The sequence below is a fragment of the Balaenoptera borealis genome (genome assembly GCF_965194805.1).
Source record: "Balaenoptera borealis genome assembly, chromosome: 7".
In the NCBI taxonomy this organism is placed as follows: Eukaryota; Metazoa; Chordata; class Mammalia; order Artiodactyla; family Balaenopteridae; genus Balaenoptera; species Balaenoptera borealis.
The window spans coordinates 91,189,504-91,216,672 of NC_138864.1; the positions used below are offsets into that span (position 1 = coordinate 91,189,504).

Consider the following 27,169-nt stretch of genomic DNA (forward strand, 5'->3'; position numbering starts at 1 on the left):
TGCTGACATTTTAGGGGGTTGATACTCCTCTAGAAATGTAATAGTTTGTGCTTCCATAGTGATATATAAGCAGCTCCTCTCCTTACTTGGGCAATTTTAGGTTAAAATATAATGTTAGACTCATACTCATTGTTTGTGATGGAGATAGCAATAAGGATAAGGATTGGGAAAGAATAAAGTAATTTAAGAGTTGGGAACATAAGACTGTTGTGAAGGGTTTTATTTCAAGTTGCAGTTTTATTTGGTTAACCAAAAGTATGAGCACTTTTCTCGAATTACTTTTGTTTCTTTTTGTCAGATATTTTTCTTACTTGTTTTTAAAAATGACCAAGATAGAGTTATGTGTCATAATCTCATACTCATGGTTATGTCCCTTTCTCATTATGTTTTTTCTCATTACAAAGTCTACTATTAATCATCATGTATAATCCTGATATTATTTAGAGGGAATTTTAAAATTCAGTTAGAAAACTTGCTTCTTCATCTGTTTCTCCAAGGCGTTTCTAGGTTCCACCCGTAGTATGGTTCAATAATCAGAAACAGAATCCCCTTCCAAATGAGGTAAAAGATTTAGGTAATTTGCTGCTTAAAAATACAAGGACAAATTTGGCATTGAACCAAATTGAGTTAGGGACTATACTTTCTTTTCCTCATTTTTTTTCTCTCAGTACTGGAAGAGAAACTTGGGAAGCTATACTTAGGGACTAAAAGTTACATGAAAGCCTCTCCTTCAGGGACGGCTTGAAAGAAACATCCCTTGAAATTTTTCTCTCTCCTTCTTCCTGTATTTTTAGTTACTTCAGGGCTCTGAACCGGGACCAAGGCCTGGGGATTCAGTCATAACTATGATCACGTTTGTCAGAGGTCTGTCTTGTGTCAATCTCTTCAAAGAACTAGTGTGTTTATTTATCCATTGTATTGCTTTTTTACTTGTCAGTACATTAATTTAAGCCTATATCTTTATTTTACTTTTCTTCTTGTTTTGAGTTAAATTCTTAGTAAATTTCCTCCATACCTTTTATTTTAAATAATATAAACAGAATTTTTAAAAGTTTTCTCTAAGCACACCCTGGCCATATTCATTAATTTTTATATATTATATATTATTTTATTTTAATTATATTCTAAATTGTCTGTATTTGTCCACCAACAGACGACAACCCAAGAGTTCACCAACCCAAGTTTAGTTCACCAACCCAAGAGTTTAGGGATTTTTTTTTTTTCTTTAAGGTTAGATTTTTAGGTTTCCAATTTGCCTGATGTGTATGTGTGTATGTGCAATTCTGTTAATTGCCTGATGTATTAAATTACTGTCAGAAAATGTGATTATCATAATTTCCAATTAGGGGATTTGTTGATGTTTTCTTTGTAATCTGTGGTGTGACTGACTTTTAAAAATACTTCTTGGACATTTGAAAATAACTTTTGTTCTTCACTGGTAGGGATCAGTGTTTGGCCTATGATTTGTATATTTAAAAAATGGTTTTTTATTTTTATGTATTTCAGTATTCCATTTCTTGGCAAATGAAGATGTAGACTACTAGGTGTCCATTAGGGCATGCCTTCTATTAATATAAAACAGCTGTAAATCATTTAATAGTTTGGAATCCTGACTTGTACCTTGTATAAAGATGATGATCTGGGAGGTTTTGGCATTAATTAAGTGGAGTAATTGCTGTGCACACAATGTCCCTGAGAGCTGGCAGAAGACGCAGGTAGGGCAAAGACCACGGAGAGTCCCACAAAAGTATTGCTTTGCTAGGTTGACTCTTTAGTATATTCCAAAAGTGATAGGCCTCATGGGGTAATAAAAGGAATTAGGCCAAAAGTCTGCTCTTGATGTATCTTCTGATGGAATTTTAATGGAGAATCTTAAAAAAAAAAAACAATATTTTGTCAAATTTTTGCAGCAAGAAAAGAATTAACATTTTCTGTCACAGTTCTCTCCTCACATTATCTCAAGCTTTCTTCACTATTAGGACTACATATATTTTTAGAAACTCCCAATTTTCTTCCCTATAATTTCCCCTATTTTTGTATCTCACAACTACTCAAATGCCTTTTCTTTCTAGAACCCCAAACCTTCTCATCTCCTTCAATTATAATATCCTCTTCCATGTGTTCACTGCCAGTTTCTCAAAAGACCACCAGAAAAACCTGATTACACAAAGATGTACTGCAGTAAGGGAAACTATCACTTTGTCAAAATTTTGGTAATAATGTCTGAAAATGGGGAAATTAGGAAAAGGTATCTGTTGGGATTCAGCACCTGGGATGTGTCCGTGTAAGATGGATCTGACAAGGAGGGAGACTTCTCTCACTAGACAAAGTGTATGACATAATAGCTTTGGATTGGTGGACAAAATGAGAGTCTCGAAATTAGTCTTGGTGAAAAAGCTGTCTGGTTGGGTCACTGTCTTAACTTCCAGAACGGTGTTTCACATAGGTTACTTTGCTTAGTCTCAGTACTATTTAACACAGGAATGGAAAAGTATGCCTCCGGCCCTAGTATTGTTTAGCCCAGAAATAGGGTATTATGCTGGTTTTATTTCTCCCCACTCCCTATTTAAAATGCCACCACCGGGAATTCCCTGGAGGTCTAGTGGTTAGAAGTTAGTGCTTTCACTACTGTGGCCTGGGTTCAATCCCTGGTTGGGGAACTAAGATCTTGCAAGCGTGGCACGGCCAAAAAAATAAATTAAAAAATAAATAATAAAATAAAATAAAAAGCCACCACCAACTTTCTTTCTATTACCATCATCTCCTTTTTTTCTCTAAGAACCTCTCATCTTCCTTTGCTCTCAAGATCTTTTCAACTCCTCTTTCTCTACACCACCTTTAATGTCCCCTTACCCTCAGGAACACTAAAACAATTTAGGACAGAAAGAGGTCTTATGAGTGAGGGCACTATTTCTAGTCTCAGAAATTGCAAAAATAGCCCCACAAATTGCCAAAATCATTCACTTTCCTTCTGACTACACTTCTTAATCTGTTACTCTTCTCCCACATTCTTTTTTCTTTTTTCCCTCTGCTTCTACTCAATACTGTATTCTTTGGATGTGAATTCCAACACCCCACCTGCCCCAAACCACCCACAGACAAATAATTGGCAACCTGGCAAGAGGAGAAAGTAAAATATTGATTCCAAATAGAGTCATGAATAGTAAACATCCTGGAAGCTTTTTTAAAAAACTTTTTTTTTTTTTTTTTCATGATGAATAGCCATTTCCCTGTTTTATCTTTCGGTTTTTCTTGGAGGTGATATATGAAAGTACTTGGAAAGACTTCTTGTTATAAAAGGAGAAGAAAAGGCCAAAATATAAACTAATCCCTGAAAGAATAGCACTGAGGTTGTACTGAAACAGATTACAATATCATTGTCCTGGTTTTATTTATGCATTTTTCCAGGAAGGTGTAGTGGGAAAGCAGTAAAGTGGAGAGCCATTGCTTTATCCTTACTATTCTTACATCCTTCTCTCATTTATTTTTTATTTTTAAATTTAATTTAATTAAAAAAGTATAATTGACATATAATACTATTAGTTTCAGGTGCACAACCGAATGATTCAATATTTGTATATATTGTGAAATGATCACCGCAATAAATCTACTTAACGTTCATCACTATACATAGTTACAAATTTTTTTTTCTTCTAATGAGAACTTTTAAACTCTATTCTTTAGCAACTTTCAAATATATAATACAGCATTATTAACTATAGTCACCATGCTGCACATTACATCACCAAGACTTATTTATTTTATAACTGTCAGTTTGTCCCTTTTGACCACCTTCACCCATATCACCCACCCTACACACCTTGCATCTGGCAACTACCAATTTGTTCTCTGTATCTATGAGTTTGTTAGATTCCACATAAGTGAGGTCATTTTTTCTTAATGTAGGCATTTATCGCTATAAACTTCCTTCGTAGCACTGCTTATGCTTCACCTCATAAGTTTTGATATGTTGTGTTTTCATTTTCACTCGTTTCAAGATATTTTTGAATTTGCCATTGATTTCATCTTTGACCCATTGGTTTCCAGGAGTGTGTTAATTTCCACATATTTGACCGTTGTCATTGGAAAAGGTACTTCATATGATTTCAGTCTTATAAAATTTGCTTATACTTGTGTTGAACCTAATATCTGATCTATCCTGGAGAATATTCCATATGTGCTTGAGAAGAATGTATATTCTGCTGCCCTTGGATGAAATGTTCTGTATATATCTGTTAGGTACATTGGATGTAAAGTATAGTTTAAGTTCAATGTTTCCTCATTGGTTTTCTTTCTGGATAATCTATCCATTGATGAAAGTGGATACTTGTAATATTGTTTATTAGTCCCTTCAGATCCGTTAGTTTGTTTAATATATTTATGTGCTCTGATATTTGGTGCATATTTATTTACAATTGTTATATCCTTTTGATGAATTGACCACTTTATCACTATTAATGACCTTCTTTGTCTCTTGTTATAGTTTCCTACTTAATCGACTTAGTCGATTTTGTCTGATATAAGTATAGATAACCTCTGCTCTCTCTTTTGGTTTCCATTTGCATGGAATGGCTTTTTTCCATATCTTCATTTTGAGAGTGAATGTCATGGAGGCAGCATGTAGTTGGGATTTTTTTTGCTTGTTTCTTTTTCTTTTTCTTTTTTTTTTTTTTTACCGTCCTACAATTTTATTTTTTATTTTTTTTAACATCTTTATTGGAGTATAATTGCTTTACAATGGTGTGTTAGTTTCTGCTTTATAACAGTGAATCAGTTATACAGATACATATGTCCCCATATCTCTTCCCTCTTGCACCTCCCTCCCTCCCACCCTCCCTATCCCACCCCTCTAGGTGGTCACAAAGCACCGAGCTGATCTCCATGTGCTATGTGGCTGCTTCCCACTAGCTATCTATTTTACATTTGTTAGTGTATATATGTCCATGCCACTCTCTCACTTTGTCCCAGCTTACCCTTCCCCCTCCCTGTATCCTCAAGACCATTCTCTAGTAGGTCTGCATCTTTATTCCTGACTTACCCCTAGGATCTTCATGACCTTTTATTTTTTTTAAGATTCCATATATCTGTGTTAGCATACGGTATTTGTTTTCCTCTTTCTGACTTACTTCACTCTGTGTGACAGTCTCTAGGTCCATCCACCTCACTACAAATAACTCAGTTTCGATCCTTTTTATGGCTGAGTAATATTCCATTGCATATATGTGCCACATCTTGTTTATCCATTCATCTGTCGGTGGACACTTAGGTGGCTTCCATGTCCTGGCTATTGTAAATAGAGCTGCAATGAACATTTTGGTGCATGAATCTTTTTGAATTATGGTTTTCTCAGGGTATATGCCCAGTAGTAGGAGTGCCGGGTCATATGGTAGTTCTATTTTTAGTTTTTTAAGGAACCTCCATACTGTTCTCCATAGTGGCTGTCTCAATTTACATTCTCACCAACAGTGCAAGAGGGTTCCCATTTCTCCACACCCTCTACAGCATTTACTGTTTGTAGATTTTTTGATGATGGCCATTCTGACCGGTGTGAGATGATATCTCATTGTAGTTTTGATTTGCATTTCTCTAATGATTAATGATGTTTAGCATTCTTTCATGTGTCTGTTGGCCATCTGTATATCTTCTTTGGAGAAATGTCTATTTAGGTCTTCTGCCCATTTTTGGATTGGGTTTTTTGTTTTTTTAATGTTGAGCTGCATGAGCTGCTTGTAAATTTTGGAGATTAATCCTTTGTCAGTTGTTTCATTTACAAATATTTTCTCCCATTCTTAAGGTTGTCTTTTCGTCTTGTTTATGGTTTCCTTTGCTGTGCAAAAGCTTTTAAGTTTCATTAGGTCCCATTTGTTTACTTTTGTTTTTATTTCCATTTCTCTAGGAGGTGGTTCAAAAAGGATCTTGCTGTGATTTTTGTCATAGAGTGTTCTGCCTATGTTTTCCTCTAAGAGTTTGATGGTGTCTGGCCTTACATTTAGGTCTTTAATCCATTTTGAGTTTATTTTTGTGTATGGTGTTAGGGAGTGTTCTAATTTCATTCTTTTACATGTAGCTGTCCAGTTTTCCCAGCACCACTTATTGAAGAGGCTGTCTTTTCTCCACTGTATATTCTTGCCTCCTTTGTCAAAGATAAGGTGACTATATGTACGTGGGTTTCTCTCTGGGCTTTCTATCCTGTTCCATTGATCTATATTTCTGTTTCTGTGCCAGTACCACACTGTCTTGATCACTGTAGCTTTGTAGTATAGTCTGAAGTCAGGGAGCCTGATTCCTCCAGCTCCGTTTTTCTTTCTCAAGATTGCTTTGGCTATTCAGGGCCTTTTGTGTTTCCATACAAATTGTGCAATTTTTTGTTCTAGTTCTGTGAAAAATGCCAGTGGTAGTTTGATAGGGATTGCATTGAATCTGTAGATTGCTTTGGGTAGTAGAGTCATTTTCACAGTGTTGATTCTTCCAATCCAAGAACATGGTATATCTCTCCATCTATTTGTATCATCTTTAATTTTTTTCATCAGTGTCTTATAATTTTCTGCATACAGGTCTTTTGTCTCCTTAGGTAGGTTTATTCCTAGATATTTTATTCTTTTTGTTGCAGTGGTAAATGGGAGTGTTTTCTTAATTTCTCTTTCAGATTTTTCATCATCAGTGTATAGGAATGCAAGAGATTTCTGTGCATTAATTTTGTATCCTGCTACTTTACCAAATTCATTGATTAGCTCTAGTAGTTTTCTGGTAGCATCTTTAGGATTCTCTATGTATAGTATCCTATCATCTTCAAACAGTGACAGCTTTACTTCTTCTTTTCCGATTTGGATTCCTTTTATTTCTTTGTCTTCTCTGATTGCTGTGGCTAAAACTTCCAAAACTATGTTGAATAAGAATGGTGAGAGTGGGCAACCTTGTCTTGTTTCTGATCTTAGTGGAAATGGTTTCAGTTTTTCACCATTGGGGACGATGCTGGCTGTGGGTTTGTCATATATGGCCTTTATTATGTTGAGGTTAGTTCCCTCTATGCCTACTTTCTGGAGGGTTTTTATCATAAATGGTGTTGAATTTTGTCAGAAGCTTTCTCTGCACCTATTGAGATGAACCTATGGTTTTTCTCCTTAAATTTGTTAATATAGTGTGTCATGTTGATTGCTTTGCGTATATTGAAGAATCCTTGCATTCCTGGGATAAACCCCACTTGATCATAGTGTATCATCCTTTTAATGTGCTGTTGGATTCTGTTTGCTAGTATTTTGTTGAGGATTTTTGCGTCTATGTTCATCATTGATATTGGCCTGTAGTTTCCTTTCTTTGTGACATCTTTGTCTGGTTTTGGTATCAGAGTGATGGTGGCCTCGTAGAATGAGTTTGGGAGTGTTCCTTCCTCTGCTATATTTTGGAAGAGTTTGAGAAGGATACGTGTTAGCTCTCCTCTAAATGTTTAATAGAATTCTCCTGTGAAGCCATCTGGTCCTGGGCTTTTGTTTGTTGGAAGATTTTTAATCACAGTTTCAATTTCATTACTTGTGATTGGTCTGTTCATATTTTCTATTTCTTCCTGGTTCAGTCTCAGAAGGTTGTGCATTTCTAAGAATTTGTCCATTTCTTCCAGGTTGTCCATTTTATTGGCATATAGTTGCTTGTAGTAATCTCTCATGATCCTTTGTATTTCTGCAGTGTCAGTTGTTACTTCTCCTTTTTCATTTCTAATTCTATTGATTTGAGCCTTCTCCCTTTTTCTTGATAAATCTGGCTAATGGTTTATCAATTTTGTTTATTTTCTCAAAGAACCAGCTTTTAGTTTTATTGATCTTTGCTATCGTTTCCTTCATTTCTTTTTCATTTATTTCTGATCTAATCTTTATGATTTCTTTCCTTCTGGTAAGTCTGGGGTTTTTTTGTTCTTCTTTCTCTAATTGTTTTAAGTGTAAGGTTTGGTTGTTTATTTGAGATGTTTCTTGTTTCTAAAGGTAGGATTGTATTGCTATATACTTCCCTCTTAGAACTGCTTTTGCTGCATCCCATAGGTTTTGGGTCATCGTGGTTTCATTGTCATTTGTTTCTAGGTATTTTTTGATTTCCTCTTTGATTTCTTCAGTGATCTCTTGGTTATTAAGTAGTGTCTTGTTAAGCCTCCATGTGTTTGTATTTCTTACAGATTTTTTCCTGTAATTGATATCTAGTCTCATAACATTGTGGTCGGAAAAGATACTTGATATGATTTCAGTTTTCCTAAATTTACCAAGGCTTGATTTGTGACCCAAGATATGATCTATCCTGGAGAATGTTCCATGAGCACTTGAGAAGAATGTGTATTCTGTGTTTTTTGGAAGGAATGTCCTATAAATATCAATTAAGTCCATCCTGTTTAATGTGTCATTTAAAGCTTGTGTTTCCTTATTTATTTTCATTTTGGATGATCTGTCCATTGGTGAAAGTGGGTGTTAAAATCCGCTACACTTATTATTGTATTTGCTTTTGATTTCCCCTTTTATGGATGTTAGCATTTGCCTTATGTATTGCAGTGCTCCTATGTTGGGTGCATAAATATTTACAATTGTTATATCTTCTTCTCAGATTGATCTCTAGATCATTATATACTGTCCTTCTTTGTCTCTCATAATAGTCTTTATTTTAAGGTCTATTTTGTCTGATATGAGAATTGCTACTCCAGCTTTCTTTTGATTTCCATTTGCATGGAATATCTTTATCCATCCCCTCACTTTCAGTCTGTATGTGTCCCTAGGTCTGAAGTGGGTCTCTTGTAGACAGCATATGTATGGGTCTTGTTTTTGTATCCATTCAGCCAGTCTATGTGTTTTGTTTGGAGCATTTAATCCATTTTCATTTAAGGTAATTATTGATATCTATGTTCCTATTACCATTTTCTTAATTGTTTGGGGTTTATTTTTGTAGGTCTTTTCCTTCTCTTGTGTTTCCTGTCTAGAGAAGTTCCTTTAGCATTTGCTGTAAAGCTGGTTTGATAGTGCTGAATTCTCTTAACTTCTGTTTATCTGTAAAGGTTTTAATTTCTCTGTCAAATCTGAATGAGATCCTTGCTGGGTAGAATAAACTTGGTTTTAGGTTTTTCCCTTTCATCACTTTATATATGTCCTGCCCCTCCCTTCTGGCTTGCAGAATTTCTGCGGAGAAATCAGCTGTTCACCTCATGGGGATTCCCTTATATGTTATTTGTTGTTTTTCCCTTGCTACTTTTAATATTTTTTCTTTGTACTTAATTTTTCATAGTTTGATTAATATGTGTCTCAGTGTGTTTCTCTTTGGGTTTATCCTTTATGGTACTCTCTGTGCTTCCTGGACTTGATTGACTATATCCTTTCCCATGTTAGGGAAGATTTCAACTATAATGTCTTCAAATATTTTCTCAGACCCTTTCTTTTTCTCTTCTTCTTCTGGGACCCCTATAATTCGAATGTTGGTGTGTTCAATGTACTCCCAGTGGTATCTGAGACTGTCCTTAATTCTTTTCATTCTTTTTTTTTTAATTCTGCTCTGTGGTAGTTATTTCCACTATTTTATCTTCCAGGTCACTTATCTGTTCTTCTGCCTCAGTGATTCTGCTATTGATTCCTTCTAGAGTATTTTTAATTTCAGTAATTGTTTTGTTCATCACTGTTTGTTTGCTCTTTAATTCTTCTAGATCCTTGTTAAACGTTTCTTGTATTTTCTCCATTCTGTTTCCAAGATTTTGTATCATATTTACTATCATTATTCTGAATTCTTTTTCAGGTATATTGCCTATTTTGTCTTCATTTATTTGGTCTTGTAGGTTTTTGCCTTTCTCCTTCAATTGTAACGTATTTTTTTGTCGTTTCTGTTTTTTTTTTTTTTTTTTTGATGGGTGGTGATGGTTTCCTGTCTTACTCATTGTTTGGCCTGAGAGGTCCAGCCCTGACATTTGCAGGCAGTTGGATACAGCTGGGTCTTTGTGCTGAGATGAGAACTTCTAGGGACCCTCACTCCGATTGACATTCCCTGGGGTCTGAGGTTCTCTGTTAGCCCAGCAGTTTGGACTCGGAGCTCCCACCACAGGAGCTTGGGCCCAACCTCCCCACTGGGAACCAAGGTCCTGCAAGCTTCGTGGTGTGGTTAAAAAAAAAAAAAGGAGGCAAGAAAAAAAAATGGAGCAGTATAATACCAAAGAATAAAAAACAAAATAAAATTGGAAAGATAAAAAATATATTAGGAAAAATAAAACTATAACTGGAAAAACTGCAACAAAGTAAAATAAAACCACAACCAAAAAAAGAAAATAAAAGGAAAGAGGCAACAAGCCAAAAGGAGAGATCACTAACAAAGTATAAAGAATAAAATAAAATTAGAAAAATAAAAGATTTATTAGGAAAAATAAAAATATAAAAGAATCAACAATGATGAATCAACAAGGTAAAACAGAACCCCAATCTAAAAGAGAGAAAAAAAAAGAAAAGGAAAAAAACCTTGGCTATGGGGGCGGAGTTTAGGTGGGGGTGGAACTTAGGCAGGGGTGAGGTTTATGGTGGGGCGGGACCTAGGCGGGTTGGGTGGTGACATTTGAGCGTGGGGTGGGGCCTCTGCTTAGGACCTGCACAGAATGGGAGAGGCAGCACGTCGAAAGGAGGGCCTCTGTAGTGTGGGGTTCCAGAGTTTGGAGGTAGGGCCATGAGTGAGGGTGTGTGGGTGGGGTTTAGGCCCAGCACATTGGAGGGGGTCTCTGAATGTAGAGGTAGGGCCCTGGGTGGGGATGTAGGGGAGGGGCTTGGGCTCTGGGCTGCAGGAGGGAGGCTCCTAGGGCAGAGGATTAGGCCTGGGAGCCCAACAGGCTTCCCTGTGCCTAAGTGGACAGGGAAAGCACTGGCCCCGTTCCCTTCTGTTCCTTTGCGCCCCTTCCCCACTGTCTCCCCCAGGGTCTTCCCCGTTGCCGCTGGATCCCTAACCATGGGTGGGTCCCTCTGCATGTGGGAACTCCTTCCCTCCCGCAGTCATCCCTCAGGGGTCCTGGTCCCAGAGGTCCGGCCTTTACTTTTGCTCCCCCTTCCCTCCCTCCCACTCCCTCAGGACCCGAGTGGTTGGAGGGGGCCTAGATGGGCAGAGGATCAGGCCTGGGATCTCAACATGTTCCTGGGAGTCCAAGTGGGCAGGGGACACCTGGCCATGGTCCCTTTTGATCCTCTGCCCTCCCAATGGCTCCCCAATTTCCCCCTTCAGGCGTGGGGTCCCTTCCCTTCCCCCAGCTGCACCTCAGGGATGCCAGTCCCATCCCACCTCCACTTCTCCTCCCCCTTCACTCCCCCCACGCCCCTCGTCCTAACCCATCACTGGGGGTTCCTCCTGTCCCCTTAGGTGTCCGTGGTCCCCCACCAGTGCCTGGTAGGTGCCATAGTTGTGAGGAGACGCAAATTCCACGTCCTTCTAGTATGCCATCCTGACTCAGCCTTTTCTTCTCTCATTTTTAAAATGTTGAAAACTTTCAAACCTGTAGAAAAATTGGAAGAACAATGCAATGGGTCCGTATATGCCCCTCATTTTATATTCAAGAATTTAAACATTTTTGTAGAATACTTTAACCTGATATACTTCCACATATATTTCCTAAAAATAATTACATCCTCCTACATAGCCAGAATATGTCTATCACCATTGTCATTATATTGATGGTTGTGGGAGTGGGTGTAGAATTAGTCTCATTTTTCTATTCTACAAAAAAGATACCTCACTAAAGAAATAAGTGGTGCTTCGTGCTTTACATTTAATTAAAATAAAAAATATAATAGAAAATTCAGGTTTCTTCACTCAATGAATATTTTGTGGTGATCCTTTCTCTGGACATAAGATTTGAGAAGATTTTTCCAGGTGATTTTGATACTCATATCTAGTTTTGAAAAGTGAAAACTGTATTTTCCTCTTAATTTTTTTCCAGCTGCATTAAGGTATGATTGACAAATAAAAATTGTATATATTTAAGGTGCACAATGTGATGATTTGATATACATTATGAAATGATTACCATAATTAAGCTAAAAACGTTTAGGACTACATCAAACTAAAAAGTTTCTGCAGAGCAAAGAAGCAATCAACAAAATGAAAAAGTAATCAATGGAATGGGAGAAAATACTTGCAATTCAGTATTTTTCTAGTTGTGATTCTCAGACGGCTCGAGGGCTCAGAGCAGCCTGGGCAGAAACTTCCTCTCTCCAAGGCTCAGGGATCATCAATAGAATGATCATAGACAGAAGAGGTTAAAAGATCCCTAGAGGATGCTAATAGTTAGAAGTTGACAAGGTGAGAAGGAACCTACCAAGGCTACTGAGTAGGAATTGTTAGTGAACTATAGGGGTACCAAGAAATAGTCAATCCCCAGGAGGCAAGTGAATAAAATATATAAGGGAGGGAGTGGTAAGCAATATCAAATGTTGTTGAAAGGTCAAGTTAAATGAAGGCTGGGAATTGATTTTGGCATATTGGAGGTCTCTGGTGACCTTAACACAAAAAGTTCTAGTTGAGTGGTAGGGGTCAAAGCTTGAATGGATTTGGTTTCAAAGGGAATCAAAAAGGAAGAAATAGAGACAGAGAGTGTGGGCAACTCTTTTGAGGAGTTGTTTTATAAAAGGAGAAGGGATTGAAGAGCGTGAGTAGAGTACAAGGGGGCATGTGTCAAGGGAAAGAGTTGTCAGGTGGGAGAAATTACAGCATATTTATATGCTGATGGGAATGATGTGGAGAAAGGAAAAATTGGTAATGCAGAGAGGGGTGTCAGTTACTAGAGTAATTTCCTTGACTAGGTAAAAGGGCTTGGATCTAATACAAAGTGGACATAAGAGAATTCTTATATATACATTTTTAAAGTAATTTGTACTGCAGTCTGAATATATTTTCAGATTTATCTTCCTAGTCATGGATTCAGTTTCCTGAAATGAAAAGGTGCATTTTAATTAGTTTATCTATCAGTCAGGAAGCAGAATACATGGATACAGGTACACATAGGCTGTTAGACATGGTTATGGCAGACTGATGAAGTCCTCTTCTTATTCCTTATATATTCTCATTAAATTGGAAGCAAAATCATTCGTTCAGGGAGAGCATTAGGAGAAGGTGTAAAAGTGGAGAGGGTATGAATTAATCTTCAAAGAAGGTGAATAGATGAATTAGATAAATATACTTGGAGAGGGATAGAGACATGCTTGTGGTTTTGAGTCTGGGCAGCGTTTTTATCTATGACATTGCCCAGAGAGAGTAAAGCTCTGTATAAAGACCACAGAAACTGCAACAATATGAGAAAATTGGTGAGAAGTATTTTGTTCTTTCAAAAAGGAGGAATGGGGGCTTCCCTGGTGGCGCAGTGGTTGAGAATCTGCCTGCCAATGCAGGGGACACGGGTTCGAGCCCTGGTCTGGGAAGATCCCACATGCCGCGGAGCAACTGGGCCCGTGAGCCACAACTACTGAGCCTACGCGTCTGGAGCGTATGCTCCGCAACGGGAGGGGCCGCGATAGTGAAAGCCCTGCGCACCGCGATGAAGAGTGGCCCCCGCTTGCCGCAACTAGAGAAAGCCCTCGCACGAAACGAAGACCCAACACAGCCATAAATAAATAAAATAAATAAATAAATAAAGTAGCTATTAATTTAAAAAAAAAAGTCATTTAAAAAAAAAAAAAAAAGGAGGAATGGGGTTAGGATGATCTGAGGGGAAAATATGTATGCTTAGGGCTCCCATTCTCCTTGAAGAAGTAATGTTTCATCCAAAATAGAGGATATATGTTTTGTGAGAAGACTGAAAAGAGTAGAACTAGAGGCCTGCATTGGAGAAGGTCAGTGGGACCTCACTTCTTGTCAGCCCCTTGGATGCTATGTTTGGATATGAAACCCCTTATTAGGGTCCTCAGGTTCTTTGTATGTACTCCCATCTCTCTAGTGGGTGGATCTGGATTCTTTGCAGCTGAGGATTGGATACCACCCTGTTAGTAGGACTGATTAAAGACTGGCTAATCTTGTGATTTAAAGTATATAAAGTAATGAAAAAATTACTGTAGCTTCAACTTAAATGTCAGTAAGATCAAACTAAGGTAAAAGCCCAAATTGAATTTCTGTTATCGTGTAAACTATTTAACATAACAAATTCCTCCTGAATTTGATATATTTTCCCAGATGAATTTGATACCCTTCCCATTTTGCCCTGCCAGGTGAAAGTTTCCATTCTATAATCTTTCCAACTGTCAATATACTAGAATGGTTCGTAATGTTGTCTTTCCTATTTGAAGATCAAAAATTAAGTAATCAGCTGATTTTGAGACTGAAATGCGTATGAAATTTGTTATCAAATTTTGAAGAGAGACCTTAACCTTTGAAAGAGAGGCATGATAGTCTTGACTCAAAGAAGAGCTAACCCTGAGACAGTCCTTTAAGCTATACTAGGAATCCTTCACTATAGGAATCTCTATTAATTAACCTATGTTAGTTAAGGGAGATTTGGTTGTGTTAACGGACTTCAACATCTCAATGACTTTACAGAATAGAAATGTGTTTCTTGCTCACTTAATAGTCCAGGGAAAATGTTTCAGTTGTGTTGGCCTTTTTTCAGATAGTCACTCAGGGACCCACACATTTTCCATCATGTGCTTCTGTTACCCTTAAGGTCTTATAATCATAAGCCTCCCACTGGAAGACATGGGAAGAGGCTGGAGAAGCCCATGAAAGGTTTTATGCACCAGACACATTAATCATTTTTAATCATAATCTGAGTTGGCAAGAACTCAGAAACATGGTCATAACTAACTGCAGGGGAACCTGGAGAACATAACTTAGTGGTATTTCTAGGAAAAAGAGGTAAATGATTTTGGTGAACTGCTTAAAGCCTCTGCCATACTAATGAAGGAAAGAGTGACTGGCAAAATCAGGACATTGCTGAGGATTTTGTTTATTGGAAGTCGGTTTTGAGAGAGATGCTCGAGAGATTTCTGACTTTTAAAATATAAATTTTTAAGAGCTTTATTCTCATGTATTTAAGAAGGAAAACTGGTAGTGTAGGAAGGCAGCTCTTGGTGAGAAATTTATAGTTTGGATCACTTTCACTTCTTAAATTTAGCAGGAGAGGAGAGAATTTAAAAGATAACAAGAAATCAAAACCCAAATTGGAGAAATGGGTGTCTCCAAATTTTTTTTTAATTGAGGTATAAATGACATATAGCATTATATTGGTTTCAGGTATGCAACATGATGACTCAATATTTCCATGTATTATGAAATGATCACCACAATAAGTTAACATCCACCACCATACATAGTTATAATTTTTTTCTTGTGATAAGAACTTTTAACATCTATTCTCTGAAACAACTTTCAAATATGCCATACAGTATCATTAGCTGTAGTCACCATGCTGTACATTGCATCCCCATGACTTATAACTGAAAGTCTGTACTTTTGACACCTTGTATCCATTTCACACCTCACCACTGCCCACCCACCCCCACCTCTGGCAACCGCCAATCTGTTCTCTGTATCTATGAGCTTGTTTTTTTCTTTTTTTCTGTCTTTTTTTTTTTTTTTGGTTTTCACATGTAAGTGAAATCATACAATATTTGTCTTTTTCTGTCTGAATTATTTCACTTAGTGTAATGTCCTCAGGTTTATGTTGCCATAAATGACAAGCTTTCCTTTTTTTAAATGGTTGAATAATATTCCATTGGATATATATACCATGTTTTCTCTATCTATTCATCTGTCAGTGGATACTTAGGTTGTATCCAAGTCTTGGCTATTGTAATAATACTGCAATGAAAATAGGGGTGCCTATAACTTTTTGAGTTAGTATTTTTGTTTCCTGCAGATTAAATACCCAGAAGCGGAATTGCTGGATCATATGGTAGTTCTAATTTTCTGAGGAATGTACATATTGTTTTCCATAGTGGCTGCACCAATTTACATTCCCACCAACAGTGCATAGGAGTTCCCTTTTCTCTGCATCCTTGCCAACATTTATTTCTTTTGTTTTTGGTAGACATTTTAACTGGTGTGAGGTGATATCTCATTGTGGTTTTGATTTTCATTTCCCTGATGATTGTGATGTTGAGCCCCTTTATATGTGCTTGTACCTGTTGTTCATCTGTATGTCTTCTTTGGAAAAATGTCTATTCAGAGGCTTTGCCCATTTTTTAATTGGATTTTTTTTTTTTTTTTTGCTGTTGAGTTTTATGAGTTTTAAAAAAAATATATTCTGGATATTAAGCCCTTATCAGATATATGATTTGCAAATATTTTCTCCAATTCGGTAGGTTGACTTTCTCTTTTGTTGATGGTTTCCTTTGCTGTGCAGAAGCTTTTAGTTTGATGTAGTCGTACTTGTTTATTTTTGCTTTGGTTGCCTTTGCTTTTGATGTCAAATCCAAAAAATCATCATCAAGACCAATGTCAAGGAACTTACCACATATATTTTCTTTTAATGGTTTCAGATATTACATTCAAGTTTTTAATCCATTTTGAGGCAATTTTTGTGTATGGTGTAAGATGGTGGTCCAGTTTCATTCTTTTGCGTGTGGCTGTCCAGTTTTCCCAACACCATTTATTGAAAAACTGTCCTGGAAACTATTGTATATTCTTAGCTCCTTAAGTCATAAACTAATTGACCATATATGCATGGGTTTATTTCTGGGCTGTCTATTCTGTTCCATTGATCTATGTGTCTTTTTTATGCTAGTACCATACTGTTTTGATTACTATAGCTTTGATACATAGTTTGAAGTCAAGAAGGATGATGGCTCAAGCTTTGTACTTTCTCAAGATTGTTTTTGAATATTCAGGGTCTTTTGTGGTTCTTTATAAATTTTAGGATTTTTTGATCTATTTCTGTGAAAAATGTCATTGAAAGTTTGATAGGAGAAATGTTCTAATCTCATTTTTTTACATGTAACTGTCCAGTTTTTCCAGTACCACCTATTGAAGAGACTGTCTTTTCTCCATTGATTAATTGACCATAAGTGAATAGGTTTATTTCTGGGATTTCTATTATGTTCCACTGATCTATGTGTCTCTTTTTGTGCCAGTACTGTACTGGTTTGATGACTGTAGTTTTGAGTATAATGTGAAGTCAGGAAGTGTGAAACCTCCAGCTTTGTTCTTTTTTCTCAAGGTTGCTTTGGCAATTCAGGCTCTTTCATAGTTCCATATGAATTTTGGGAGTTTTTGTTCTAGTTCTGTGAAAAATGCCATGCATCTTTTGATAGGGATTGCATTAAATCTATAGATTGCTTTGGGTAGTATAGACATTTTAACAATATTAATGTTTCCAATCCATAAGCACTGGATATCTTTCCATTTATTTGTGTCTTCATCAATTTTTCCTATCGATGTCTTATAATTTTCAGTGTGTCTTACGTCTCAAGTTAGTATCTTGTAGGAAGCCTATAGATGGGTCTTTTTTTTTTTTTAAATCCATTCAGCCACTCTATGGACTAAATTCTCCAATCAAAAAACATTTATATTTAAAATAATTATTGATAGGTTGGTACTTATTCCCATTTTGTTAATTGTTTTCTGGATGTTTCATATTTCCTCTGTTTCTTTCTTCTTCTCTTGCTCTCTTCCTTTGTGACTTGATGATTTTCTGTAGCGGTATGCTTAGTTTCTTTTCTATTTTCCTTTTATGTATCTAGGTTTTTGCTTTGTGGTTATCATGAGGTTTACATAAAACAATTTATAACAATTTAAGTTAAGTTTGAATGCAATCTACAGCTTTTTATATTTTTACTCCCTTCCATGTTTTATAGTTTTGATGTCACATTTTACATCTTTTTATCTTGTGTATCCTTTAACTAATTGTTGTAGCTATAGTTATTTTTATTACCATTGTCTTTTAACCTTCATACTAGCTTTATAAGTGATTCAGCCACCACATTTACATTTTTCGGAATTTTACTATATATTTAACTTCTCCCATGAGATTTATATTTTCATATGTTTTCCTGTTACTAATTAGCACCATTTCATTTCAGCTTAAAGAAGTCTCCTTAACTTTTCTTGTAAGGCTGGTTTAGTGACAATGAACTCTTTTATCTTTTGCTTGTCTGGAAAACTCTTTACCTCTCCTTCAACAACTTTGCCAGGTGAAGTATTCTTGATTGGAAGTTGTTGTTTTTTTTTCTTTCAGCATTTTGAGTATACTGTGTCACTCCCTTCTAGCCTACAAAGTTTCTGCTGAAAAATCTGCTGATGATCTTATCTTGTGCATAACATAACAAGTTATTTGTCTCTTGCTGCTTGGATTCTCTTCTTGTCTTTAACTTTTGACAGTTTAATTATAATGTGTCTTGGTGTGGGTCTATTTGAGTTCATCTTTTTTGGAACTTTCTGGGTTTTCTGGATCTGGATGTCTGTTTCCTTCCCCAGGTTAGGAAAGTTTTCAGGCATTATTCAAATGAGTTTTCCCCCCTCTCTTCTCCTTCTGGGACCCTTATAATGAAAATGTTGGTCTTCTTGATGTTGTCCCATAAGCACCTTCAACTATCTCTACTTTTTTTCATTCTTTATTCTTTTTGCTGCTCCTATTGTGTGAGTTCCACCACTCTGTCTTCAATTCCATTGATCCTTTCTTTTGTTTCATCTAGTCTGCTGTTGAATCCCTCTAGTGTCTTTTTCAGTTCAGTTATTATATTCTTCAGCTCTGTGACTTCTCTTTGGCACTTTTGTATATTTTCTCTTTTTTGAAGTTCTCACTGTGTTCATTCATTCTTCTCCCAAGTTTGGTGACCATCTTTATTACCACTATTTTGAAATTTTTTCAGGTAAATCACTTATCTGTTTCATTATTGACTTTCTGAGGTTTTATCTTGTTCTTTCATTTGGAATATATTCCTATTTCTTCATTTACCTTGACTCTCTGTGTTGGTTTCTACGCAGTAAATAAAAAACCATCTCTCCCAGTCTTAAAGGAGTGGCCTTGTGTAGGAGATGAACCTTATTGTTCTACTCTGCCTTAGCTCTTGGTTGTCTGTCAATCCTTTGTGATTGTTCATGCAGCCTGTTTTATTTTTAGTGGCTCCTTGTAGTTGAGGGTGTGCCAAGACCTGTCAGTGGAGGAGAGGATCTCAGTCAGCACCTAGATTCAAGTGGTTTGGAAGCCAGGCCCTCAGGCAGCAGCTTTTAAAGTACGTAAATACATGTAGTCCTGTGGGATCACAAGCATAAATCTCACTGGCCACCAGAGCCAGGAAATCTAGAGGAGTCTTCTGGGTGGCAGTTACAAAAATCAGGGTGCCAGACAAGCTGTTTTCTGGGACATGCTGGTAACCTGGAATGAGGCAGAGGGAGAGCACAAATATGGCATCCACCCACCTCTGTCCGTGCTGTTCTTACCTCAGTAGGCCCCTAGATGTGTGCTAAACCAGATCCCTGCCCTCAGAATAAAGTTCCAGGTCAAGCAAATAGGCCTTTGTCACAGAAAGACTGGGTGCAGGTTTCAGTCTCCTGACTGTGCAGTGCCCTGGGGGTGGTAGCCAGGCAAGAAGTGACTCTCCAATTATTATAGTCCCATGGGACACATGAATGCCAGCCCTGCTGGCCACCAGAGCCAGTGACCAAAGGGTGTCCCATGGGTGGCAGTCACAAAAACCAGGGCACCAGACATGTATAAGGCTCTTCTCTGGGAGATACTGGGGCTCTGCAACATGACAGAGGGAGAGTGCAAAGATAGTGCCTGCCCTCTGAGGTCTCTGGAAAGGATTACAGTCAGCCCTTATATGTGTGTTTAATTAGAATCCTGTCCCTCAGGCCATAACTATGAATATAAGCTAACAGGCCTTTTTCACAGAAAGACTGGGCTCCTGGGTCTGTTGCCTCTTGCTGGCCCTGGGAGTGTTGACAATTAAGAACTCTTTCTTGGTTAATAGTGAGAGTGATTGATGCACTCATGAAAGTACATACTAGGTAACACAGAAACTCTGCCTGGAGTTTCATCTTTGAGGAGGTAGCTTATGAGCTGAGTTGTTCAACAAGCATCAAGAATTAACTCTGCTGGTGACACGCTAGATGGCTTGAGAATACAAAATTAAATAGAAGGAGCATTTGTCTCCTGTCTGAAGATTTACAATCTTGAATTAATAGTTTGAATAGGAAGACACAAATAGTCAATAAGGTAATAAGGCTGATAGCCAATTTGCTGAACTGTTAAAATACCAAATTCTTCCATACCAGGGTAAGTAGCAGCTAATCCAGATACCCCTTTATTTGTTCTCTACTCTGTCCCCCCTCATTATCACCCCCAATCCTGTCTTCCATAGTCCCCGAACTTTCCTATGTTCTAGTAACTAAAGGATTAATACTCTTATGCACGCAATATTTTACATATAATCCCAGGGGATGCACTTCACCAAGGGGTAAAAAAGTTTCAAGCCTTGAAATAGCAATGAGAATTTGGTAATCTGCAGTTAAAGGCCAAAGTGTGAAGTTCAAGTTGGGGAAGAGAGGGAAATGGAAATGAAGAACTCATAAGGATAATACAGATCCACGGAGAGATATTAAGCAGATATTTTTAAAAAAATGATAATTTTGACCAACCTTAGTATATAAGTACTCACTGATGTGTGTTGAACTAGCTATTATGATGCTAATGAATTATTATTAGTAACATATACTCTTAATTTGCATATGTTTTTTGCTGTTGCTCTTTCTGTTCCTGCCAGCTAATGAGTTTGCATCCACATTTGCAAGATGGCTAATCCTTGTTTGGGATCTTATCTGCCGATGAAACGAAAGAAAATGAGATGAGGCACACAGAGGAGATTGAGCTAGAGATGTAGTTTCCATAAGCACAAACCTCCAACCAATGGGAGGAAAAAAAGAAAAGCTTCATACATATAGACTTGCATGCAGGGAATTTACCTCCTTAGCTATACAATTATAAAATCTATTATGCCAATATTACTCCACTTTTCAATAGTGATTTCAGAATTATAGACATGAGCACTGAAAAATCATTGGGAGGGAAAAAAAATCAAATTTGTTTGATCTGGAGTGATTTTTCCATTTCACTCAGAACATTTTACCAAACAGTAACCGAATATTGACAAATAGGTTTACTCATCAATGTGAATAGGCATGAGATCACTAAGAAGTTCTGGATTAAAAAAGGGCCAGTAAGAAAGATTTGGCTATATGAAAATATTGAGAGAATTGATTCCCCATTACTTCCTTCCTTCCCAAAGAGAGAATGTATTCCTTATTAATGGATGATTATTACAGGTCAAATAATAAACACCCAAAACAGTACCTGAACAAATCAGTGTTTTATTTTTACATCATAGTTTACTGTTCTTCCTAACTGACAGTCACTGCATTGTAGATACTGTCAATTATAATTCCTAACACTATGTGTGTAATGTTTCTTCATCTTCCATCTTAAGAGTAACTGAGTAATACTATGTGATGGAAGTAAATATTAGTCTTCATATCCTTCCAGCAGCAAGCTCCAAAATCAAAACCTAACAATCAATAGAATATGTATGCATAAAAAAATCCAAAATTTATCCCCTTTGAGACATATGGGAATAAAATTTTCATATTCCCAAAGGTCTTCATTTTTTTGGCATTAAACAGGGTATTACAATTTAACACAAAATCAGGTGACACTTAATACTGTTTAATATTTTAAAATTCTTTCTCTACTAATACAGATCATCTTAATGTGACTGATAGAAATGTTTCTTGCACAGCATCATCTTGGCGGAAGCTTTGCCCCTATGGTGTTCCTCTTCTCCATCCCTCTTCCTCGGGTTGGTGGTGGTGCCTCCCCATAGCAGCAGCTCAGGGAGATCCACGCAGGCAGTCCTCTTCACTCTGAATGGGCAAGCGCTCTGGAGGAAGAACAGATTCCAATTTCTGCCAGCGCTCTGGAGGCCACAGGATGTGAGTAGCATGACCATGCAGGAGTCCCAGGGAAACCTGAACTCATGAGAGACACAAAGTGAGAAAGGTGTTCTTTTATATAGGATCATCATTAATATCTTGAAAACAGAATTTGATCCAGGTCTGATATTCCATGGAAAGATAATGATGATGATTAAGATAGTAAACCCTTAGTGGCATTTTTTTCTAGGTGCTTTATATATGTAAATTCCTTTAATACAACCATTTGAGGTAGGTACTGATATCCCCTTTTTGCATAAGAGAAAACTATGTTCAGGAAGGTTAAAGCACTAGCCAGAGGTCACATAGCTCTCAAGCCACAGAGGCTGGCTTCAAGGCTGAGCAGTCCAACTTCAGGGGCTGCACCCTTAACCTCTATCGTCAGTAGACTGGTTGCTTAACCCCCGGAGGCATGAATCTGGTTTACATTCTCAGAATTTCCTCCAGCGTTCCCAGTATCTCAGAGAGACTTTTTCTTTTTTTTTTTTTTTGGTGGAAAATCAGAGATACCTTAAAAATATCTATATTTTGTAAAAAATACTGTCCCACATGCTGGATGAGCAGCAGAAGTTAGGTGTGAGACTGGGTAGGGTGCCTCCACCGAAAGTACACTGAGCAATTTGGGTTTACTGCTCACGAAGAGAGGTGGGAAACCAAGGGGAAAAAATCCAGTATATGGTCCTCTACTGATGATGGTTCGACTTATGACTTTTTGACTTTATGATGGTGTGAAAGCAAGACTCACTCAGTAGAAACCATACTTCCAATTTTGATCTTTTCCCAGGCTAGCAATATACGGTATGATACTGATACTTTCTTGTGATGCTGGGCAGTGTCTTTGAGCTGCACAATTACAAGGGTAAACAACTGATACACTTACAACTATTTTGTTTTTCACTTTCAGTACAGTATTCAATACCTTACATGAGATATTCAGTACTTTATTATAAAATAGGCTTTGTGTTAGATAATTTTGCCCAACTGTAGGCTAGTGTTAAATGTTCTGAGGACGTTTAAGGTAGGCTAGACGAAGCCATGATGTTTGGTAAGTTAAGTTTATTAAACGCATTTTTTACTTAAGATATTTTCAACCTTCAGTGCATTTATCAGGATGTAACCCTACCATAAGTGGAGGAAAATCTATATGAAAATCACTGCAGACGGTAAAGGACATACCAGGATGGAAGAGGAGGCAAGGGAAGGGAACCTCTCCTGGAGGATATAAGACTGAGTCCTGAGAGGGAGGGAGCCCTTAAAGACATGTCAGGCTCCCTAGGGACATGAACTGCAGTGCTCAAAAGAATGTAGCAAACCAGTTTAAAATGCAGATCAAGGCCCTATACTCAGAGATTTCCAGGCTCTCCCTCAGACCTGTGAAGGGTAATCTGTGCCTTTTGTTGTCGGTGCTATCAGGTAATATTTTAATGGTATGTAGAAGCTTACAAAACACACTCATATTGAGTGCCATGTATAAACCAGATACTATGTGTCCATTTTATTTTCAAATGTTTTTCCTATAAATTGGAGCTCCACAGTGATTAACATATGACACTGCTTTCATTAAAGTTCTATTTATATGCATTTGAAAAATCACACTGCCCAGAGACTCAGAGCTGGATGTCAAGGGAAACACTTCCAAACATAACCAGAAACATTAAAAAAAAAAAAGTAAGGAAAACATTCACAACAACTTGAAATACAAACAAAATAAGCCCAAAGGGTACCAAGAAGCCCATGGGCCCAATAATGGAATTTTTCTTCAACTTGTTACTGTAAAAATCAAACCTACAGAAAATTTGAAAATGTTGTATAAAAAATAGCTCTATTCACCAAAATCACCAGTTATTTACATTTTGCTGCATTCATTCCCCTCTCATATGTGTATATATGTATTTCTACACATATACTTTTTCCTGAAACATTTGAAAGTTGTTGTCATCATGCTGAATTTATCCCCAAATACTTCAGCGTGTATCACCTAAGACACTTTCCTACATCAACACAATAAATTATATGCAAGACATTTAATATTGATACAATATTACTTAATATACAGCCCATATACAAATGTTTTCAATTGTCCAAATGTGTTTCAGAGCTATTTTATTTTTTAAATTTTCAACTGAGGATCACAAATTGCATCATGATTGTCACTATGATGCTTCAGTTTACATTTGGCTTAAAATCTAGAGGTTCTACATCTGTAATTGCCTGATTTTTTTCCCCTCCTGATTAGAGTCAAGTGTTCTTGGCAAGTATACCATTTAGCTGATATTATATTCTTACCATTTTATCACATCAGGAGGCACAAAATATCAGTTCATCCCATGTCATGTGAAGTTTGATCATTCGATTAAGGTGATGTTGACCAGGTTTCTCTTGTAAACCAATCATTTTCCTTTTGTAATAAGTAATCAGGGGGATGATATTTTGAAATGTAAATATCCTGTATGTCAACAACATATCATCTCACTGCTCTCTGAAGGAAGCTGGTTTCTAAAGCATCTAAAATAATTTTTAACATCTATTGATTACCCTGCCTGAAACAGGATAATCAATCAATTATCCTGCTTTCTAAATTTGTTATTTCTTTTACATTTATTAGCTTCCATTCTTCTCTTAAAAAGTATTGTCCCCTCCAACCTCAAATGCCTATATATATATATACACACACATACATATATATATATATATATATTTTTTTTTTTTTTTTTAGTTGCGGCACACGGGATCTTTCTTTTAGTTGCACCTTGTGGGGTCTAGGTCCCTGAACAGGGATCAAACCCAGGCCCCCTGCATTGGGAGCACAGAGTCTTAGCCTCTGAACCACCAGGGAAGTCCCCAAATGCCTATATTTTAACATAAAAGAAGATTCCTTTTTAAATTCAAAATCTTACTATCATTTGGTTTGTTTGATACTCAGATGTCCTACATTGGGCCAGTGGGGGTCCTTTGTTCATTTTTGGGTATGCCTCCATGAATCTTTGAGCACTTCCTAACTTTTTGGTACCATTAGGTGTTGTGGGCTTACCTTGTACTTCATACCTGTTCCCTCTGAAATTAGACATCTCTTTAAAGAGCCTTGGTCTCTTTTGTCAAGGAATGCTATTTAGAAATCAAGATCTGGTACTAGATGTGCTCATTGCTCCTGGGGCTGTCAATCTTCTATGCCATTTCAGGGGATAAACATAAAAAGCCCCAAACCACAGGATCCTCTCTTACCTCCTGCATTCCCTATTTCTATCTCCCTTCTTCCAGAGTGAGCCCTCTGTCTCAAACACGTTTACACTATCCTAAAATACACAAAAATTGTTTTGAGATCACTATACTATAAATACTACCAACAACAAATTTCGTGAGTAAAAATCGAGATTTCTTTGCAATTATTTTGGTCCTTAAAATAGATCTCATTTTAAGGGTGTATTGGCAGAGTCCTGTATTCAAAACTTAGTTGAATTCAGTCTTTTTTTCTTCCCAATATACAGTTATATTTCTATTTGATATATAGTTAGGCCCATTTGTTTCTATTTGTATTCAATTTTAGAGTTCGCTTTTGTTATCCTTTTTGATTCAATTTAACTTTTGAATAAGTATTTAAACGGTTTAAGAGTAAAATTATTCTTAAAAGGTATGGCGTGCAGAATAATGTCCCCACACAAACTCCAAAGATGCATATCCTGATCCCCAGAAGGTGTGAATATGTAATGTTCCAGGGCAAAATGGGAATTAAGGTTACAGATGGATTTCAGGTCGCTGATCAGTTGGTCTTAAGATAAGGAGACTATCCTGTAGGATCCCATGGACACAAATGTAATCACAAGGGTCTTAAATGTAGACCAGCTAGGCAGAAGGGTCAGATTCAGAGAGAGATTTGAAGATACGGACGCAGAACAGGGCCATGAGCCAAGGAATGCAGGTGGACTCTGAAAGCTGGCAAGGAAACAAATTATCTCCTAGAGCTTCCAGAATAAAGGCAGCCCTGCTGATACCCTAATTTTAGCCTAGTGTCCATTTTGGGCTTTTGGCCTCCAGAACTGTAAAATAATAAACTTACGTTGTCTTAAGCCACTAAACTTGTGGTGATTTATTACAGCAGCAATAGGAAACTAATAAACTAATAAAAAATACAGAGAAGTTCCACTCCCATCTGCTACCTTACCTCTCTAATAGGCTAACTATGTTAATTAGTTTCTGGTTTATCCTTTTTTTTTTTTTCCAAAAAAGAAAATATATGTAAAAATACATATTTTTATCAGTTTTTATCTATTACATTCTTATTTCCCTTTTTTCTCATACTGAAGGTATATATTCCCTTTTGCATGGTACTTTTATTCTTAACAGCATATCCTGGAAACCACTTCCTATCACTTCATAAAGATGGAGCCTGTGGTTTTTACAAAAGCCCTATCCCACATCCAAGCAATTCTGATTAACCCCACTAGAAATCTAGATCTGGACTTTCCACTTGGCTTCACACCAAGAAAAGGTAAACCTAACCAACTTTAAAAACTCTCTTGAATATATTTGGAACTCCTAAGTAACCATTCTAACCATATTAAATGCAGAAGCCTAGATCTAAATGGTCTATCATGCTGCCGTTTTTTTAAAATCTATTTTTGTCCTTGTCTGGGCTCAGCTGAGCTAGAGAACAGCTGGTCTCCATCCCCTCCACAATAACCCTTTTTAGATTTGATAGCTGCTACTCAGTTGTTCCTCAAGCCTTTATTTGCTTTTCCAAGTTGTTTAACTTTTTTCATAAGGTTGATCTGCCAATCTTTTAACTTGGCTGAACTCTTGCCAATATTTTTGCCTGATTTCCTAGTTTCGGAGCCCAGTTTTAACAGTGATTCAATTTTTTTAAATCAACATTCAGTTTACCAAAACCTATTACAATTTTATTCCAAACATTTATTAGAAATGCTACTCTAACTTCCTGAAAAAAATGATTCATCTTCATAATTATAAATAATGGTGAAAATTCCCACAGATGGATAATGTATCATTTTAAAACATGGTATGGGAATGCAAAATATAACTGTTTTTTAAAGACTGAGATTAAGATAGAGAGTGCCTAGTCACTCCCTTAGCTATCTTGTCACGGATCTTTATTTTTTTTGGTTGGTATGTACATAGACATGCAAAGAACACAGTGAATTTAAAAGGGCATAAAAATCCAGAAATATATTAAACTTTAAACAAATTAAAAGTTATCTTCAGGTCCAGCTTTGGTGTCCACACATACTGTGTTAGGCATGGTCTTCCAGAGAAAAAG

At 36.9% G+C, this 27,169-nt stretch overlaps 1 long non-coding RNA gene across 2 annotated transcripts in view; it reads right to left on the minus strand.

The window, feature by feature from the left end:
- Nucleotides 1–20,775: 20,775 nt before the first annotated feature.
- Nucleotides 20,776–27,169, minus strand: part of LOC309632524 — a 185,049-nt gene continuing 178,655 nt past the window's right edge. For both annotated transcript variants that reach the window (XR_014246940.1, XR_014246941.1), the window contains exon 2: nucleotides 20,776–21,933. This is a non-coding gene — a long non-coding RNA (uncharacterized lncRNA). The remainder of the gene's footprint in view (nucleotides 21,934–27,169) is intronic.